The following is a 23,181-nucleotide window of genomic DNA, read 5'->3' as shown; positions in this document are numbered from 1 at the left end:
ACTTTTATTTGTACTTAAATTACACATTCCTTGCGTTTTCTTATATGTAATCTTCAATCTGTTCATCTTTTATTTCTCAATCCAAAACAAGAATGTGCTTAATGTATGATAGTGTGTATGTGTGTTGTGTGTGCTTCTATTGTGTTGAGTTACAAAGTATTTTCCAGAAAAACAGAAAATTGACAACAAACTTTGTAATATCTGCATAAAATACCAATGTACTTTCATAAATACCTATTTTTGCATGTTTTGTAAGTAATACATATAAATGTTTATGCTAAAATGCTATTGTGTTTGTTGTATGTGTTTCTATTGTGTTGTATTTCAAAGTATTTTCCAAAAAACCCAAAAAAATATGCTTAATGTATGTTTGTGTGTGTGTGTGTGTGTGTGTGTTTCTGTTGTGCTGGGTATCAAAGTATTTTCCAGAAAACCCAAAAATGGACAACAAACTTTGAAACATATGCATACAATAGCATTGTACTTCAGTTTATGTCATGTTTTCCCTGCCATAGACCAGTTTTGTAACTGTTTACTGCCATAAGGACCATTTTTTTAACAAATTCCTGTGTTAGGGATCATTTATGTAACACTTTATAAAATTATTATTTCACTCATGTTGTTATTATATGCATATATTCCAACTATTTGTAACATGTGCAAACAATAGCAATGTACTTTCAGAAACAATTTCTATTGTGATCATCTCTGTAACATTTTATTAAATAAGTAAGTAAATCATATAAGACTTTAAAGTGATGTTCCCCTTTTGCCCTTCGACTCCTACTTTGTTATTATATGCATATATTCCAACTATTTATAACATTTGTAATGGAGCATTTCTGTAACAATTTCTATTGTGATCATTTCTACCATATTGTCTATCCATTTTTCGTTAATAACAGTTGCATTAAAAAAACATCATACATTCAATTTCTTTGAGGTTTTTTAATTAACAAAGGTTTTAATTGTAAGTAGGATGCTAATTTGGAAATAAAGTGAAAGCAAGATTACTTATTTCTGTTTTATATTTACTTTCAAAAAACAGTTTCAACTATTCATTTCAACTATTATGCTTATACATAACATAATTTTTATTAATTAATTATGTTTTCCTCAATGTACTCTTATATTTTTATCCTCTCCAGTGGGATGTGCACTTTCACCATTTTGTTTCCTCTTTCTCCACAACCAACATAAACAACAGTATCCGAGTTTGAGTAAATAAAAAACAGTATATATATATATATATATATATATATATATATATATATATATATATATATATATATATATATATATATATATATATATATATATATATAGAGAGAGAGAGAGAGATAGGTTCAGGTGTTTAAACTAAGTATTGTGTTATTGTATACATAACTGTGGGCCTATCAAAATTAAATAAATATTTAAATAATTAAATAAATAAACAAGGGTATTTTAGTAATTTGATTAATAGCTTCCACAAATAGTCCCTGTAATCACGCTAGCATTCAGTTTTAACCTAATTTCTTTTCTTATATATACCTTCATCGATTACCGCCTCATTCAATTACCAGTGTTGGATGAGTTCGAAGAGGCGGCGTCGACACCAGTCGTCGGACTGAGGAGCCGCACGCCACAAGCCAACTGTCAAATGCCCAATCTTCATCTTTTGTTCTTCATTGGTCGCTCATTGATGGTGGAAAGAGGTGAGCCTAATCTTCATTTTTAGAAAAGATTTGGGATTAATGTAGATTGGAATTGCGGGAATACCTGCGGATACGGAAATGAAAAAATCAAAAACAGTTGAGGACAGCTGGAATCCAACATGGAATGAAGAATTTGAGTTCCAATTAAGAGTTCCGGATTTAGCCCTAATTCGGGTCGAAGTTCATGAATATGATATGTCAGAGAAGGATGATTTTGCTGGACAAACATGCATACCAGTTAGAGAGATTAGTAAAGGCATACGATCGGTTCCATTATACAGTAAAAAAGGTGATGTATTCCAGACTGTAAAGCTGCTTATGCGGTTTGACCATTGACATAACTCACTCGAAATTGGGTATATAAAACTAGTTGTAATGCTTTTGATTATTGATATAATTGTAATTTTTCTTTTTCAATGTTAAATGGTTCATAAGTTATAGGAATTAATTAATCAAGTTATCTAGCAAAATTTGTTAAGATGTTGTAACATTACCAAGAGGTTTCTGTTTAATGTATCAATAGAGTTTAATGATTCAACATACCTCATACAATGATACGTTGAATCCATGGAAGTGATTGTTGATTGTGGAGATAGATTGCTTATGGCGGTGTCAAGGGTGTTCATCCTATTTTAAAGGGTAATTTTTTTTAATAAAAGATTATTAATTAAATAGTTTGTTAATTTTCAATTAGGGTTTTTTCCTTCCGTTTATGTTTGTTACAGGAATCGATAACTCAGATTTATAATTCCAATTCAAGTGGAATTTGGGGGTTTTGAGTGATATGGAGATCATCTGTGTTTCTTTCAAATGGTCTGATTGATGCAGCAAACGGACTGATTCACATGGTCTGGTTCATATTTCAATTTATATATATATATTTTTTTCTGATTGAATTCTGAAAAGGTATCAAGTATGTTTATGTAGATGATTCAATGGATGATATTGGTGAGATTCCAATTCTATTGGAATGGAATGAAGAATTCCAATTCTGTTGGAATGGAATGACGAATTCCAATTCTGTTGAAATCACAGAAGTTGATGCTTGAAGAACGGACCACATTATTTTTTTAGAATGTATTAGTCGTTGTTAGATTTTGATGTTTCTTCCTGTTTTGATTGTTTTTTAGTTTTATTCTTTAACAATAAATGTAATTCTTAACAATTGTTACCCGTATTCTATAAGAAATAATGTATTTTTTGTTTTTATTCTTCAATTGATTGTTCAAGATTTTGTTATTCTACAAGAAGTTGTTATTCTTCAAGAAGTTTTTAAAGTCATCATCAAGAAATAGGTTCAAGAATATTTTTATTATTTATGGTTCAAGAATATTTTTATTTTTGAATATACTCATAAACATATTATGTCAGAATGTCCGAATTAAAAGAATTATAATTTGTAAAATCGGATTTTTAAAATTAATAGAATCTATGATCCCTTAAAATTAATAGAATCGGATTTTTCGTTTAAAATTTTTTTTAGGCCATGTTTTTTATCAAAAAAAAAAAACCGAGTATACCATTGTTCACGATTTTTCGTCCTCTTTCCATAGAGATTCATGATGATATATAAAAAACAAACTTTTTTTTTTTAGAAAAAACCCACTTCATTTTCTTAATTTTTTCAATATTTAAGTTTATTTTTATAAAAAAAACTAATTATACCAAAAATATTAGTTTTTTGTACTCTATTAATATACATCAACACCGATTTAAAAAAAAAAAACTCGAACAGTGTAGATTCACACTGTGAATCTAAACTGTAAATATTTTAAATCGGTTTTATATATATATATATATATATATATATATATATATATATATATATATATATATATATATATATATATATAGGGAAAAGTTCAATAGAGAACCATTATTAATTAAGGAACGAAGGAACCAATCCAAAGCGTCGGAATTTAAAGCGATCAACGGCAAAAGGAAAGATTGTAAAATTTTATAATGGTCGCACATGTACCGGATTATAACAAAACCACTTCCTTTTTTTTCATTTAAAATTTTTTTTAGGCCAAGTTTTTTATCGAAAAAAAAAACCGAATATACCGTTGTGCACGATTTTTCGTCCTCTTTCCATAGAGATCCATAATGATATATAAAAAACGAATTTTTTTTTTCGAAAAAAACCCACTTGATTTTCTTAGTTTTTTCAATATTTAAGTTTATTTTTATAAAAAAAAACTAATTATACCAAAAATATTAATTTTTTGTACTCTATTAATAAACATCAACACCGATTTAAAAAAAAAAAAACCTCGAACAGTGTAGATTCACACTGTGAATCTAAACTGTAAATATTTTAATTTTTAACATTCACATTATGAAATATCTCGAACAGTTCAGATTCACATTGTGAATCTGAATTAATATTATGCACACTGTGAATCTAAGAAGGTTCACAAAAAAAAAACATCGATCAGTTTAGATTGACACTGTGAATCTAAACTGTAAATATTTCAAATTTTAATATTCACAATGTGGAAAAACTCCGATCAGTTCAGATTCACACTGTGAATCTGACTTATTATTATGCACACTGTGAATCTGAGGAGGTTCACAATATGAATATGAACATGTTTATAATATGAATCTGAACAGGTTCACAATGTGAATTTGAACTGAAATATCGTTTTTTTTTTTTTTTTTTTTTTTTAACATGAATATGAATCTATGTTTAAAAAGTACAAAATATATGAATTTTGATATATTTATTAATTTTTTTTCTATCAAAAATAGACCTTAATTTTTTTCATCAAAGAAAATGAAGTGAGTTTTTTTCGAAAAAAAAAGTTCGTTTTTTATATATCATCATGGATCTTTATGAAAAGAGGACGAAAAATCGCGAACAACGGTATACTCGGTTTTTTTTTTGATAAAAAACATGGCATAAAAAAAATTTTATACGAAAAAAAGTGGTGAATTTTTTTTGTAAATGGTGGATTTTATGGTATAATCCGGTGTCTGTGCGTCCAATGTAAAAGTGAACATCTATTCCTTGGCCGTTGATCGTTATGATTTCCGACGCTCACGATTGGTTCTTTGGTTAATTATGGTTCTCTATTGAACCTCACTCTATATATATATATATATATATATATATATATATATATATATATATATATATATATATATATAACATGAAGTTGTTGAGATCCAGATGAGGAGATTGAAAGATTCCAATTGATTTACGACCATATAATTTACCGAATCAATTAAATAATCATTCTTTTGAAAATAATTCTATATAAAATATAAATATAAGTTTCCCCAACAAGGCCTAGATGAACTGCGGTATATACAGAGAGAGAGAGAGAGAGAGAGTGAATTCAGTCGCAGTTGAATTTTCTCGATTACAATGGAGAAAACATATCATATAGCCATTCTTCCTAGTCCTGGAATGGGTCACCTCATACCGATGGCAGAGTTCGCTAAGCGACTTGTCAAAGAACACCCCATCTCAGTGACTATCATCATCCCTTCTACCGGCACTCCTCCCAAAGCTCAAATATCCGTTCTTGAATCATTGCCGGAAAACATACACCACTTGTTTCTTCCATCTGTAAACGTGAAGGGCTTACCAGAAGGTGCCCGTCCTGAGATTCTAATTTCATTTATCATGCGATCGAGTCTTTCAAGTCTCCGAGATGCTCTAATTTCTTTGAAATCAAGAACCAACTTGGTAGCTCTAGTGTTTGACATGTTTGGACATGATTCAATGGAAGTTGCAAAAGAGTTTTGCTTATTTAACTTCTTATTCTTTCCAACGAATGCCATGGTTTTGTCTTTTACTTTTATATTGCCCAAGCTTGATGAAGAAACATCTTGCGAGTATAAAGACTTACCCGACCCAGTTAAAGTACCAGGCTCGGTTAGTTTTCTCGGACGTGACCTGATGGATCCAGTTCATATCCGGACCGATGAAGTATACAAAGGATACCTTTTGCTTTCCAAGCGATTGGCTTTGCTTGATGGAATCTTGGTGAATAGTTTTGAGGAGTTAGAAGAAGAAACCTTTCGAGTTTTGTATACCGGAGCTGCTGGTCAAACACCTATCTACCCAATTGGACCATTGATTCAGTCAGTTCCAAGCAATGAGCCGAACCCGCATGATTGTATAAAGTGGTTGGATAGTCAACCAGATGGATCTGTGGTGTTTGTGTCTTTTGGAAGCGGTGGGACCCTTTCATTACTTCAGATTCATGAGCTAGCCCTCGGGTTAGAGATGAGTGGCCACAAGTTTCTATGGGTCGTAAGAAGCCCTGATGAAAACGCTTCAAATGCTTCGTATTTTACTGCTTCTAGCGAGACTGACCCTTTAGGGTTTTTACCAGAAGGGTTTCTGGCCAGGACTGTAAAACAAGGTTTAATTGTATCATCATGGGCACCACAAATCGAAATACTGAGTCACAAGGCAACCGGTGGGTTTTTGACTCATTGTGGTTGGAACTCTACTCTAGAAAGCGTAGTTCACGGGGTGCCAATGATTGCTTGGCCTCTATATGCAGAGCAACATATGAATGCAAAAATGATGACTGAAGCGCTTTGCTTGGCTTTAAGAGCTGAGACTGATGAGAATGGTTTGGTTGGAAAAGAGATGATCGAGAAAGTTGTGAAGGAGCTAATGGAGGGATGTGAAGGAAAGAAGATTTCTCAAAGATTGAATGAACTAAAGGGTGCTTCCATTAAAGCTCTAATTAACGGTGGGTCCTCTATGGAGTCATTGTCAAAGTTTGCACAACAGTTGAAGAAATGAAAACATATTTATTGCATCATGTTTGTTTTTAAATCAATGAGTCCGTGTATTTGGAGAGTTCATAAACACAATTTCATTTTATATCTCAATGATACATTGGATTCGAGATATGTTATGTGTATTAGTCAATATATGTGTATATTCGTTTATGTTGTATAAGCCCTTCCTTATATTGGAAAATTTTATTTTGTCTGTATAATTTTTTTTATCTATATCCTTAAAAATTTTAAGATTATGTATACATCAGTTGAAAACTACAATTTATTTTTATCTATATCATTATAAATTTTTTTTATCTATATACTTATAAATTTTAAAATTCATATATTAGTTATAATTATATTAATTTAACGTTAAAAAATAATTTAAAATTTTAAATATTGTTGGGAAAACAATAAACAAATTAAACATTTCAGACAAATATGAAACAAACTTCGGTGAAACTAGCAAAAATAAAACTTTTGAAAAACATAAATCAAAATAACACAATATTTAACATGGTTCGGTCAAGGTGACCTACATCTACGGACGAACGAGAGAGAGAGAGAGAGAGAGAGAGAGAGAGAGAGATGATTTCATTAAGTTTCCAAAAACAATTATATTCACACACAAATGTTATATCTTAATTGAGCTCTCAAAAAAAAATCTTTCTTGTTTACTAACTGCTGCAAAAAGATGTGCTCTCAACCTCACAATGATTGCTTTCATGAAATTTTTATGTATGCACACAAGCACGCACTCAAAAAGAACAATGAGTGGGGATAGGAATCTATTTATAGGAAAGCATGGGAAAACCTAATTATCATGGGTGACCTATCCATAATTAGCCCATGAAGAGGATGCCGTAATTTCCAACCAATCATGGAATGCCATGTAGACGGTTCAAGAACCTTCCTCCTTCAGAGACATTATATTGGCACAATCAATAAACCAATAGCACATCATGTATCATTGAGTGGCACCCCTTGTCACTTAGTGATACCTTTATACAGTTGGTGGTACCTCCTACCACTTGGTGGCACATCTTCTCACTTGGTGGCACATCTTATCACTTAGTGGCACTACAAATTAAATGACATTTAGTGGCACAGAAAAAGTGCCACTAAAAACCAGAAAAATGCAACTAAAGACCCCCTGGCAATCAGCTGCATAAAAAAAGTGCCACTAAAAGAGCTGCCACTAAAGACCTTTAGTGACACTTTTTGGTTGTGCCGCTGCAGACTAATTTGGTTTTAGTAGCACTTTTTTATTATACCACTAAAGAACTTGTAGGTTTTAGTGTCATTATTTTTATGCCACTATTTAACTACAAAAATAATTAATTTTTTTCATGCTTTTAGTGACATTTTTTAACATAAAAAATTATATTAATAAATTAAATCAATTTTTTCAATTTTAAATGAAATATAAAACAACAATAAGACCATTAAGATAATAAATGTAAAACACAACATCTTTACTTCAATTCAAACTTTTCCTATAACAATATTCTCAATAACTAAAACACAAATGTCTTGAAAAAATAATAAGTCTAAATCGTGCTAGTACTCAAAACATGATGTTCCTAACTTCAAGATCAACAACATTACAAAAATCAAACGGATTGCGAGATTTTGTAGCAACTCCATGTGATTGTGCTCCATCCTGAACCAAACAAATATAAAAAAAATTAATAATAATAATAATTATAACTTATATGTAGGTTGTACATGCTTATTGGAATCAAAGAAGTTAAAAGAAAAAATAAGAAAATGAGAATTAGGCTTATTAAAATCATTATGTTAGCCAAAACATGTAAAAATCTAACATAAAAGAAACATATTGGTCCTTAGTTAGACTTTTAACAGATGCATAACTCATAGATCATATCATAGTCTTCTCCATAGTTTATATTACCATGTTCTTAAAAGTCTTGAAACAAATATATATAATGGATCATAAAATGAAATAGGCTATGAAAACAAGATTTCATTGGCTCCTCTTTTGTTTTAACACAACTCTTTCCTCTTCCATTTATTCATAATACAATACCTAATACATCATGAAAGTATACAAGAGAAATATAGGTTATGATAGATTCAGAAACAACTCAATTGTTCCAAAGACATACACAAACAAATATAAGAATCAACATACACCCTAGAACACGTATCAGATCACGACTTATAACAAAACCCACATACATAAAATTAAATCAATTTTTAAAGATAATCACATGACGTTACTTTTATATAAATCTAAGTGATTTAAGGAAATCAAAGTGATTTAGGGATATGAGAAACAAACCTGTGAATATTTGTTCAAAAATTAAGGACAACAAAAATAAGAACCGCATCCATCTTGGAAGTGAGATCTCAGTTATCTTTCTATCTCTCTTGTCCATATTCTCTGTATCTCTTTCCTCCTCATTCGTTCCTTCCTTTCTATATATAGCTTTCCTGAACAAAACGAAAAAGAAAGTGTTTTTAGATTGCTACAAAACTTTAAATTTCGAAAATGGAATGAATTAATCAATGAATAGAAAAAAAATTACCATTCCGTGATTCCTTTTTCCCAAGAGAGATAAGCAATTTGTAAGTTCACATCTATTATGAAGCATGTGCTGGTCCGATCTAGGGTTGCATCCCCGTCGCCGGGAAACCTGTATTCGTTCGATGGTGGGGATGCGTCACCGTCGAGAAGCATGTGTGGGTCACCGTCGACACGTTTGGATCTTCTTCATCATAATCACAAACATCTAAAATTATATAGAGAAATTAACAAAAATCTTACCTTCTGTTCGCCAGCCAAAAGAAACTTAGAAAGAATTTCACCCTAAATGGGTCGTTGATATGCTCAGAGCTCCTGATTTTCCGGCAATGTATGAAGTTAGGGCTGGATACTGAGAAGAATTTTGAGATGGAAAGAATCCATATATACAATCATCGATTGACTGTTGTGGCCATCAAGATCGTCACTCCGTTCACAACCACTTCCCTTACGGCCACCTCTATAACATAATCGTGCTTCCCCTTCCCTCCACTATGTCCGTATCAAAGAAGAGAGAGAAAGAGCGGTATGAATTTATTTTAAGAAGGGAAAAAGGTGACTTTCGTTCAGGACTGCTACCGTATCGTTTAGGAAGGAGAAAATGGAATGAGTTTTGGGATGGTGATATGTAGAATTGAGAAGAGAGATAGAGAGTAATTGATTAGGGTGCTTCTGATTTTCATGTGAGCGAGGGCTTTTTCCCTCTTTAAGATTTTGGGGATAAAAGAGGGGGTTTTAAAAAATTTCGACGTATCTCTCCTTTCATTTTTGTGATTGAGCGTGTTTTTTTTTCTTTAAGATGTGCCACTAAAACATAACAATAGTGGCACAAAATTAATAGCCACTAAAAAATTATGCCACTATACGTCATTTTATTTGTAGTGTGGCATATCCTCTCCCTTGGTGGCATCTCCTGTGCATGCCACTTTGTCGAGGTGCCGTGATGGCATATCAAGCGATGTCGGGGTAAATAAGGAACACACGTGGCATATCAAGCAATATCATGACACATCAGTAACACTTGTGTCACACCAGGAACATGTGTAGCACATCAAGCCACCTAGTGGAGCATCATGATGCTCAAGTGGCGCATCATGATCATTAGTGGCACATCCATAATTCAACAACACATTAGTAGAACATCAATACTTCGGAGTAGACCACGACTGTAAAACTAGTCAAAATAGGTCAATAACAATCACATGTGATTATACCAATCATGTAATGTGATTTTGTTAAAATAGTAATGTAGTAAACTTATTATGTATTTCATGATAATTCTAATATAAATATTAACTTTCATACATAATTTATAGTATAAATCAAAGTATACATCCATACGATTCCAAAAATATAGAGAACATCTAAATCTGACTTCGCGTGAAGAAGTTATGATAAACCGAACACTATAAAATCTTTATAACAAGAGGAATTTAAAATAGACTTAGAATTATCTATTGGAGTCTAAAAGAGAGTTGTAGTACTTGTAAATACGTACGCGTACATATAAAGAACGTCAAAAACGGAGTTTGTATGCAAAAGTTACGACCTTCCGAAGATACAGCTGTCAGACACCCTAATCTGACTGAACTCACGAGGTGAGCATAGATGTTCACGACGTGAGGATTCATTTTGCCACATGTCGGATCTAGAAGGTGCGTGACGAGGCTATGAAGTGATAAGATCCAAACTCACGACGTGAACAAGGAGTTTTTCACGACGTGAGTAGTCATATGGCCACCTTTGGAAGCTAGAAGATGGATGGCAAGTCTACGAAGAGATAAGTTCCAAACTCACGACGTGAACATTGAGTTTCTCACATCGTGAGGGTCCAAAATCCTTCCTATAAATAGCAGGTCCGACCTTGACACTTCCTTACACCATTTCCCTTTCTCCTCTCTCGATTGCTAAAGCCCTCTTGCCTCCTGAGCCCCGACGACCTCGTACACTGACCGTTTCTGCTTAGATTACATAAAATCACGCTATTAAGGTGAGTTTCACGACCCCACTTTCTAATATTTCGAGGGAAAACGCATGCTAAATATTGCATATACGTTATTATTATGTCTATATGATAGTATATTAGTATCAACGTAGATAGTTATAATAACCGGGATATAGTTATTTCGTATATGAAAATATACAACTATCGTAAAGTTGTTAGCATGTTATTGTTATAGTAGTATACTAATGTGGATCTTGAGTTATACTTAGGATTCTATATATATTTTGTGTGCGATATAGTTCCAGAGTTATACTCGGAAGTTCTATATGTTAATTGATATGTACGTTGTTATTGTTGGTTTTATGTCAAGATAAAACCTCGTATGTTATATGTTATTATTATTGGTTTTATGTTAAGATAAAACCTGGTTTTACTTCAAGTTATAGTTGTTGTACTGCCTAAATGTTATGAAGTTAGGAGTACTGTTTAAAAGCATAGTCTAGTAACTTAGGGTTTTAGACATGAAAATGCTTTTGTTGTTAGGACTATAGAACGCCGTCAAAGTCTACATGAGCTACCTCATTCATCAACTAAGATTGGGGATCTTAGTGGAAGTCCTCTGACCTGTAACCGTTAATCTCGTGTGAGCGAGGAAGTCGTGTATGAATAAGATACGGGTTGACGACCCCACTCGTGGTTGTTAATTACAACCCAAGACAAGCGAGTGACGATCCGTTCCTTTTATTTGTTATTGTTCCGGCGTCGATGAAGCGCGCGGTATTGTTTCTCATGGTAAAACATGAGTGTATTGTTTCTCATGGTAAATCATGAGTGTGTTTTGTCAGAGGTTTTGTTGTCAAGCAGCGGTTACAGACTCATGGTAGCAACTTGTTAGAAACATTATACTTTGTCGTATACAAGTATTAATGTTAAGTATAAGTTTCCCCCTACTTATACCCTAGGTACTACTTGTATATTAAGTAGATAATTATACCTAACACACATACTCGTATAGAATTGAAATAAGATTTATACGTAGCAACTTTCATTTGTATGGAATTACAAACACTTATATTCATAGTATATGAGACTTATAGGTAAACTACTTATTTGGTAGGTAAACTTTTATACCTAGGATATATATACTAGAAGTTGGAGAGTCAAAATGATACTTTCAAAACTATACTTTTGAACTTGGAAAATGTATTATTTTTATATGGAGTCAAAACCTGTGGACTCACCAACTTTATGTTGACATATTTTAAAATGCATGTGTTTTCAGGAAGTTGATAACTATGATACGAGAAATGACGTTACACCGCCCGGTGTTTCCGCCGACGGCCGGGGTGTGACAACGACACACTAGAGTGGCGTATGTTCCTTTTTGTTGCTGCATCCTCCTTCACGATGGCACATCCTCCATCAATATGGCACATCTTGATTCCAAAGTGGCACACCTTGTCTATAGGTGGCATATCATCTTCCGAAATGACACATCCAACATTCTAAGATGCTCTACTCCTTTCAGAGGTGCTCCATACCCCCTTTAAGATGATTTGTTCCCTTATCAGATGATCCGTTCCTTTCTCATATGAACCATTCCCTTCTCAAATGATTCGTTCCTGTGTGACATGCTCCATTTAACTCCAAGTGATCCATTGAGTTCCAAGTACTCAAAATGTTGGACAAGATTTCATACCCCAATAATCTCCTACTTGAAGGCTTGAACAACTTCAGCTGTGATTCAAATTCTGATGGAGAATAGTGCCCATAGGCATAACAAGCTCGATAATATTACTATAAATAGCAATGTCCTTTTAAATTACATGTAAGAACAAAATAAGCATAATTGTAAATATATTTATGAAAGATTTATATGTCCGAGAGTCATTATAGAATGATATTTCTAGATAATATATGATCCTAAAGGGACACTCTAACAACAACTTGATGTATTTATATTATTTATAAGAATTTGATCATTGATAAATAAATATAATTATTGTAATTAATTGGAAATGATTAATTTCATGAAAATATTAATTTTAAATGTTAAGTATCAAAACATAACATAATATATCATAATGTATGATGTAGTATGTCATGTACATCTTTTTGGACAAAAAGTGTTTTTTTTCTTATGTGGATTTATATGTTTTATAAGTTATAAAAATTAGAAGAGTTCTATAGAAAAACTAGCTTTTTCTTTTTATAAAATATTCAACGAGAGCATAAAGAAGAAAGTAGACTTTCTTTTGATTAATTTATTCATCAAACCATGCTCTTAGAAAGCATGGCTAGTTGATATGATAAAGCATGAGTCTTAAAGTGCTAAGACCCATGGGATAAACGCTTAAAGTAAGGACTTAAAGGAACCGGTTTTCACTCTTCTTTCATAAGTGAAAACCACAAAATTTTTAGCTTGTAACCTCTATATTCTCTCTATTTTTGTCTATTAAAGTGTTAATCTCAAAGTAGGAAGAAGTTGATACTTTACTTGAACTCTCCTTTAGAACCAAAGCTTTGCTTTGTTCTTAAAGGCTTAAGAGATTCTTTTATTACAAGATGAAGACTAGCATCTTATCAAGTTGGCTAAATTCTTCCTTGGAGCTTAAAGCCATCTTTATTAACTTCCTAAATGCTAAAAGAAACTAAAGTCTTCAAAGGTTGTAATGCTTTCCTTCTATGGTTGTTTTTATCTTTCTAAGTCTCGCAAAATGATCTTTTGGTGGAAATAAAACTAGTTTTTTTTGTTCAAATCTAAAGTCTTCCGTTGCCATGTTTATGTTTTTGAAACAATTTTTGAATAAAATCCCAAGAATTGGTAGCAGAGACATTTTTTGCAAGATTACTTTTGTTATTTGTTAAGTTGATGGAATCTTTGTTTTTGGAAAACATTGTTACATTTCTCTTTGCAAGAAAAATCCATACATATTTTCTATGACAACTTTTAAAAAGTTTATAATTGTTATTTTATGACTAAAAGTTTACATGCATCTTTTTAGTTATAAGAGTTTTCTTAGAAAAACAAAGAGTTGTTTTATATAATTTTGAGTATATAAATGTGTATGATGTGCATAAACTAATCAATGACCTTTTGTGTTGTTGTTTGTGTTGATTTGTTGAAAATTGGTTAAAATATTTATTTATTCATATTGTATGTAATAACTAAATAGATTAGATTTCTTCATTTATTTTTGTAAGTAATAGATTAGCTTTTACAAATAGTTTATTTGTATAAAAATGTAACATGAAATGAAGATGGAGCCATTTTTTGAAGATTAAAAGGTGATTTTCGCAACTTTTTAGTGTGAAGGGGTAAAAACAACCTTTCCGCAAACTGTAGCTAAATGTGTTGTTGTTGGCAGTTTCCCTTGGTGTTGTTGGTCCTAATGCAACACTTTATGCAACCTTTTCTAAAAAGTGTTACATAATGCTGAATTTTTACTTTCAAGAAGTCTTTCAACTTTTTGTAAGCAATGAGTGTTTCCTCAAGTGGGAACTTCTACAACATTACTATAAGATTTTTGGTCCCTTTAAATTCCCCTTTAGGAATGGACTTTACATTTTGTGATGGCTCACAAAATGCCGTTAGTTGGTTGGTTAATGCACAGTTTTTAATATGTTTGTGTTGTTTTATATTTATGTTGTTATTATTTTGTTATGGTTGATGAATTAGTTTTTCAAATAAAAAATAATATTTAAACATAAATAAACGTCACAATGGAGTTTGGTCTTAATGAAATTTACGTTTTAAACATAAGAGTGGTAAAATAGATTTAAAAGTAAAACAAGCTTTATCGTAAAACTAGCAACTGGTAAATTTCGAGATTAAAATTATATAAGTTTAAAATATAGATTTATAAACTTATCAAACTCCAAACCTTATTTCATAAAAGAAATTTTTATTAAAAGGTTTACAAATATTCTAAAGCGCTCAAACATCAGACTTAATACTTGCTATATAAATTTGATCACGTCAATTTTATAAACCGGATTTTATAAAAGAACATTTGTTAAAATGTGATTTTACATAAAATAAGATTTTTAAAGTATACCATGTGAAGGTTTTTATCGATCATATACACTTCAAGTATTAAGAATAAATGTAAACTAATCTAAGAAAAATAAAGAACAAAAATTAAATGACACGGAGAGTTCTCCAAATTGTTCTTTCACCAAGAAAGGGTTTTGTATTCACCAAGAAGACGGGTTGTCACAAAGACAATTATGACACCAATTCATGTTCTACAACATTAGGGTTTACCCTAATGTTGTATATATACTAATCTATACAAGTATATCCCTTGATTGATGGGATTGCGTCTAATCTATACTAAGAACCGATCTTATCACAAAGATATCGGATTTATGATCTATTATATACTTATCTGTATCATTACCTAATATGAAAAAGATTACATAGAATAACTAATCTATATGCTGACACTGATAATCTTAATACAATGGCGTTGTCGATGTTGTAGACGCTGACGCTGATAGATAGTGTAGAGTGTTTCACTCATTAGATCATAAGGTCTGACCTTACACCATTGTTTATTGGATGCATTCAATAACCTTGATGTAATATGTTTATTTAACTAGAATTATAAGAACATCAAATACGCCTTACATAGGGCCGACCGAGATTGTGAGCGACCAGGGCGACCGCCAAGGCCTACGACTCGGGGGGCCCCAGAAATTCTAGAATATGTGGGGTGTGTGTGTGTGTACATATACATATATATATATATATATATATATATATATATATATATATATATAACATTTATTTATCTACATATTTCTTTAGGGGCCCAAAGTTAGTCCAATGTCCAGTCCAAAATGCCAAAATCACATTAGCCCAAACAAATTAATAAAATGGGCTACTTGATGTCGCTGAGCATGAGTATCATAATAGGAACGAGACTAAGGAAGGTAGCGGGAATGTGGGAATCGAGATTAGGGTGCCATATGAATCGGTAATTAAATCGACGCCTTGATACTAAATCGTCGATATTACTCACTTTTTCTCTCACAATCTTTAATCGCTAATGGCTAATCTCCTTCTACAGTTCGTCTCGACTCTAGATATAAGACATCTCGTTTCGGGTTTCTCAAATCTCAATTCTCACTTTGTCTATCACGCAACACTCTTGGATAATCATAATCTGATATTGATAATCGATCGAATTTCTGTTCTTCGGTTGCTTCAGCTTCACTTCTGTTGTTTTGTCTAGTTTCTGGACGACTAGAGAAAATATTGTTGAACATTGCTATAGTGCTACTAGCAAGTTCAGTTGCGACAAGCCGACACAGGGACAAGGACAGAAGGTAATCGATTTCAGTTTCTTATTCAATTCGTATCATTAGATTCAATTAAAGAGGAATATGAAGAACCAGGAAAGCAGAAGGCTGACTTTTGTTTCACTAATTCATGAAATTTTTGTTTATGTATCAAATTGAATATCTAGTTTCTAATTCTAATTTCTCATTTTAATTTCTAGCCTTCTACTTAGTAATTTAGTTTTACATTCTTAGTTTCTGATTTTTTTTCCTGAAATCTTATATCTATTCTTTTACTGTATCAGATTTTTGAATTAGTGAAAATAAATACTCATTCCTTCAAAATTTCTTATGTTTTGCTTCTGACTTGATTCTTTCAAAATTTCAGCTTCAAAGTTCAAACCTTCAAAGTATTACTACACTATTATGATGGGTTTTATACAAACAATCCTATGTGTGCATGCAACCCTAATTTTGATCTATGTTTTCTCTATTAGACATACAACAAAAAAGCACAAAAGAAAACCCTAGCATGCATCTAAAATTTTGAAATACACAAATAAAAGATTAGAATACACACCTTTGTTGCTATATAGTAATAACAACTAGTTTCTTGAATTTCCTTTGCTCTTGAGAACAAGTAACACAATTGTATTACCTCTAATGGCTCACAAACACACTAGGTGAAAGGATGAATATGAGAGAAAGGAGAGAGGATGGATTGCTCTAGAAATCGGCTCTTCTAGGGTTCTTCCAAGGGGTGGACGAATTCTAGAGCCTAGGGGTCTTATTTATAGTTGAGGATATCTAGGGTTTTAGGGTGGAAACCCTAATTCCTTAGCTTAGGGCCTAAGCAAGTTCATGGACCTCCTACCCTTTAGCCTTGGACGAAAATTCCTAGATCCTTCTAGGGATTTTCGGCCCTTCATTAATAAGGTGGTCCAATGGCCCAAAGCCTCAACTATCAAATAATTACAAAACAACCCTTGCACTTTTAATCAGTTCCTTTAATCCCAAAATTAATTCCAAATTAATTTCTTATTAAATAATAATTAATAATATAATTTCTAATTAATATATTATTTTTATAATATATTAATAAATCATATTTATGCCCCAATTTATTATTCTTAATAATAAATCAGCCTCTCTCCTCAACAGTCATCCTGTCTAGTCACAAGTGTGAAGACAACCCAAAAGGACAATGCTACTATCAAATCAAGTACATACCAATTATAGTTATGGGCTTAGACACCTAATCCAATAGTCTCCCACTTGGATAAGTCTAATAACTATAATCTCAAGTATGACTTCAGAATCTGGCGTAGCTCTCAAAAGCTGTTGTCGAACACTGACCTAGTCAATAACACGTCCTTTAGATAAGGGATCATATAGTCCTCCGTTCTCAAGATATCGTGTGGAAAAATACATGGAATAAAGTCATACTCATTGTCCAACAGTTTGTTTCCCAATTTCTGATTTGTTTTACAAGGAACTTCATTGAACACATCAACCCAGTCCTGACCAGGCCCGACACATAAGTCAACACGAAATCATCGAGGGGCGCAATATGTCGCTTTTAATCCTCTTAGGATAAAAGTAACAAATAAACTTTGACTCATATTCTTGTACTATTTACTTATTAAATCGTACACAATAATATGTTTTATAACATCAAGTTACTGATGCGCTTACGCATTATCAATGCACAACCAACTTGTAAACAACAACTCATATATCTCGGTATAAAGACTATAAGATATTATCGTCTCAAAATCACTCGTGATAAATTCCATGAAGTGATTCATATGAGCGTGGGTTTGATCTAATACTCAAATCTTATTTCAAGAGTACTCATGAACGTTGCAGAAAACTTTTGCTATGTCCAAACACTTAGACAATCTACAAACCAATTCATGACAGTCTAACCTCATAACCTACTACCAAAGTATAATAGAATGTGGATAATTCAAATAATCCTATTATTCTGTAAGTGAAAACATGTAAAAGTGAAACAAAAGTAAACAATTGACACAAGATAGTAACTTTACTCATAAATAAAACTCCTTTATTTAATCATCAAATGTCAATTACAGTTTATCTATTACAAGTTTCTAAACAACTATCTAATCACCAAAACTAATATCTTCCTTTAGACCAATGCTCCTAGCATGTTGTAAGTGCTTAACCCTGCTTAGACCCTTTGTGAGGGGATCTGTTGGGTTCTCCTCTGACGATACCCTCTTTACTACGAAGAGTCCCTCTTCTACACGATGTCTGATGAAGTGGTATTTTCTGTCGATGTTCCTGGATCTCCCATGATCCCTCGGTTCCTTGGTTAAGGCAACCGCTCCGTTGTTATCGTAGAAAATCTCCATAGGCTCTTTTATGGCCGGTACAACTCCAAGGTCTCCGATGAAGTTCTTCAACCATATCGCCTCCTTCGATGCTTCGCTCGTTGCTATGTACTCTGATTCGCACGTTGAATCAGCCACAATCTCATACTTGGAACTTTTCCAAGTCACTGCTCCTCCACTCAGGGTAAATACCCAGCCCGATTGAGAGCGGAAGTTATCTCTGTCGGTCTGAAAACTAGCATCACTATACCCTGTCACTCTCAAGTCTTCACTTCCACTAAGTACGAGGACCCAGTCCTTCTTCCTTCATAGATACTTAAGAATGTTCTTTATTTCTATCCAATGAGCTCTACCAGGGTTCCCTTGATATTGACTAACCACGCTCAAAGCAAAAGCCACATCAGGGCGAGTACACGTCATAGTGTACATGATCGAGCCAACGGCGGAAGGATATGGTACTCGACTCATTTCCGCTATCTCAGTATTTGTACTCGGGCTTTGAGTCTTACTCAATTTGGTATGTCTCTAGATTGGTAACTCCCATTTCTTGGAATTCTCCATGCTAAAACGGGTCAACACTTTATCCAAGTAAGTACTTTGACTCTATCCTATTAGTCTCTTGCTGCTATTTCTCGATATCCTTATCCTTAGAATATACGCAGCTTCTCCGAGGTCCTTCATAGCGAAACACTTCTCAAGCCAGGACTTAACTTCCTGCAAGGTCGGGACGTCATTTCCTATGAGTAGTATGTCATCCACATAAAATACCAAGAAGCTAACTATACTCCCACTAGCTTTGACATATACGCATGACTCATCCTCGCTTCTCGAAAAACCAAACTCTTTGACTTTCTCATCGAAACAAAGATTCCATTTGCGAGATCCTTGTTTCAATCCATAGATGGATTTCTCAAGCTTACACACTCTATTAGGGTACTTTGCATCTACAAAACCATCTAGCTGATTCATGTAAACATCCTCAGCAGACTTTCCATTAAGGAAAGCGATTTTGACGTCCATCTGCCATATTTCATAATCATGAAACACAGCTATGGCCAACATAACCCTTATAGACTTGATCGTGGCCACTGGTGAGAAGGTATCGTCATAGTCAACTCCCGGAGTTTGAGTGAAACCCTTCGCAACCAGTCGTGCCTTGAATGTGTGCACTTTTCCATCCATGCCGGTTTTTTTCTTGAAGATCCACTTGCACTCGACCGTCTTACAACCTGGTACATTGTTAACCAAGTTCCAAACTTGATTGTCATACATGGATTGAATCTCACTGTCCATTGCCTCTTTCCATTTTGCAAACTCCGGTCCTGCCATGGATTCCTTGTAGTTGTTAGGTTCATCCATATTTATTAGTGTAATATCACTAATAAACATATCACCCTCAGCAGTTATATGGAAGCCATATAATACGGGTGGAACACTAACTCTACTGGAACGTCTTAGAGGTAAGGACTCGTCAATTGGTTCAACATGATTTTCCTCCTCGGGTTGATTGTGACAACCCGAAATTCCTAACCGGTACAATCCTTCATTTTATCAAAAATAGCATCGTTTTGCTATTTTATTATAAAGTTTTGGGTCTATATAAGTGTTTTAGGCTTAATTCAATCGAGATACGAGTCTTGGGAAGGGTTAGAATGTGTAAAACATCACAAAATCGGGCCAAACACACCTTGCAAGATGTGTGCGGCCGCACACCTGAGTGTGCTGCCAGCCAGCCGCACACAGCCGACCGCACACCCTCCCAGCCTCACTCTCTAGCCTATATAAAGGACCCCAGTCAACCTTACACCCTTTTCACACTCCTTGAAGCTGGAACATTTCTCTCTCAAGAGTTCTTCACGTTTTCCTCTCCAATCATCAAAACAAGTAAGTAAACACCCTTAGATCTTTACTACAACACATTTGAAACCCTTTTCCTTGAGCTTGATCCATGAAATCATCATTTTTAGATGATCTTCATGTGTGTACGGCCGCACACACATCATGTGTGACCGCACACACATCTTTTGGTCCTAAAATGGGCTTAAACACTCATCCAAGCTTAGCATCGACCAAAACACCTTCTTAGGATCATCACAAAGCCTTGGAAAATCGATTTGGACACATTTTTAGGAGGGTGTACGACCGCACATAGGCCTGGCCGCACACACCTGGCCGCACACGCCATGTGCAACCGCACACACCCTTTTAAGGGTCCAAAATGACAACAAACTCCCAATCTGGTTAAGCAATGGTCAAAACACCTTCAATAGAATGTGCCAAAGGCTTAGAACCACGATTTTGACACACTCCATAGTGAGTGTGCGGCTGCACACAGGCTTGGCCGCACACACACAAAATCCATGTTTTTGTGGCCTTACACTCCAATATAGGGCCATACACCCTTATGTGCAACCATATGAGTTGGTAACACTTAATTCTAAGTGTTTTTATGTCCGTAAGACATGTCCCTATCACCATTAGTGGTTATATCTACTAGTGTATTCATATAAATATTGTCACATGGAAAATAGGACTCGTTTGTGCTCAAGATTTCAATTGACACCCGACGATCCTACATCGACCTTTCATTTGAGTTAATCACTGCAGGTGAGTTCATACCCCTGAATTAACCTTTTAAATGATTTTAAATGCTTTTATGGGGGGGGGGGATACAAGTTGAACATTTCTAGTTATTACTTTAATCACATGCGATTAATAACTAGAATAAACAGAAAGATTTGCTACTACTTTCAAATAGCTACCAAACTTATGGATTTTCAAGCTTTCATACCTTTTTATTAAACTCTTTTGGATGATAAAACTGTTTTCAAACTCTTTTATACTTGTAATATTTTCAAATCCATATCTACACCAGTATATTTATATAAGTAAGATTTAAAGGACTTAGGATTGATAGCTCACCTTACTTTCTGTTCCTTGTTTGGTTGTGGACTTAGGGTATCCAGTTATTTGTCCGAGTGTCGTTGAATTCTTAGTTATATATCATATATATATGTGTTGGATATAAAGGCTTTTCACTACAGTTCAGTACCTTTGTGTAACAAAGGCATCCAAACAACCTTACTATTTAACTATTATATGTATAGTTAAGGGATCACTACTCACTACTACTATTACAACGACCCATACAAGAGTCAATACATTTATGAGTCATTACAAAAGTACTACATTGAGTAACAGAACATACTATACACTATACAAGAGAACATACTATACACTATACAAGAGAGCATACTATACACTACACAGACGTTAAATACTAAAACAGAATGTGACATACTACTTCTCGATACGACACTTCATTGTGCTATCACCGTGTAACCAGAGTCTCCTGGAGGGAGAGCGGGCATTATGTGTATAGATCTATACGGGACAGACACTCCCACATCCCGACTGCTAGCTACAGTCCGAGCCGACTAGGCCCAGGGGTGACAAAATGTCACCATACTACGTGTGACCTGGAGGGTCATCAGTTATTCAGCCGTCGATCAGCATGGTTACATACGAGTTTACACTCAAACCTTAAATTAACTAAATAAGGATTTAAGGCAAAAATGGACTTTCCGAGGCGTATCGCCTGGAGTCTACATATTTTCTACTTTGGACTTTTTGAGGCGTATCGCCTGGAGTCTACATATTTCTACTTTGGACTTTTCGAGGCGTATTGTTCACTCAGTACCACCTGGAGTCTGTATTTTCATCAATTTGTGACTTTGTCACGTACTCGTTTCAGTAAACTATATTTTTATACTAATAGTTTTCACTGAGGAAAAACCCTTACATTTACAAAAGAACAAACACACAACTAATCGGGTCTTAGTAGAAGACTACTTTTTACTAGGAAACATAGGGTTTTCTAGGGGAGTATACTATTTCCAAAACATTGAAATCGATTACTACACAACATTGTTGCTAACATTTTATACAAGCAATGTCACTAAATACTTATGAACTCACCAGCTTTATGCTGATAAACTCTTTCAAAATAACTTGTATTCTCAGGTCATCAGTAGACAGGTACAGATGAAGCTTTTGAGAAGATGGAGCACATACAAGACTCATCTTTTATTTTGATTATACTTTTGGTGTCTTCCAAACTGTACAGAACATGCTTGTATTACAATTATTATACTAATGCAATGGATGTGGTTGCTTGTCTTTACTATTATGCATTGTTATGATACTGTACATGACGTCCTCCACCCGAGAACGTTTCCGCCGTTCTCGGTTTTGGGGTGTGACAGATTGGTATCAGAGCATTGTTTATAGTGAATCAAGTATATCAACCCATAAAAGATATGTGAACTATAAACACATCGGGATTAAAACACTCTGACCAAGAATATATACTTTTAAATAATAAAATATTTAACTAAGTATATATATATATATACGTCCATTCATACAAAGGGTCAGTATCATACTAGAATAGAACAAAAGTATTAAGATTGTGGAACAACACAACTAGGCTTAGAGACATATAGTCAAATCTGTGTGAATGTAGCCTGATCAACTACATTTTCCAAGGAGTGACTAGCATGTGCCTAAGAATGGTTATGGTGTTGCCACAAGTCT

General features: G+C 33.7%; 1 pseudogene; it reads left to right on the top strand.

Moving 5' to 3' along the window:
* Nucleotides 1-4,975: 4,975 nt before the first annotated feature.
* Nucleotides 4,976-6,667, top strand: LOC145167721 (hydroquinone glucosyltransferase pseudogene; annotated as a pseudogene).
* Nucleotides 6,668-23,181: the final 16,514 nt, after the last annotated feature.

Source organism: Lactuca virosa, chromosome 3 (genome assembly GCF_052849685.1).
Source record: "Lactuca virosa cultivar CGN04683 chromosome 3, Lactuca_virosa_CGN04683_v6, whole genome shotgun sequence".
Classification (NCBI taxonomy): Eukaryota; Viridiplantae; Streptophyta; class Magnoliopsida; order Asterales; family Asteraceae; genus Lactuca; species Lactuca virosa.
Note: the sequence above shows the minus strand (reverse complement) of the source record. Positions and strands in the feature narration are given on the sequence as shown.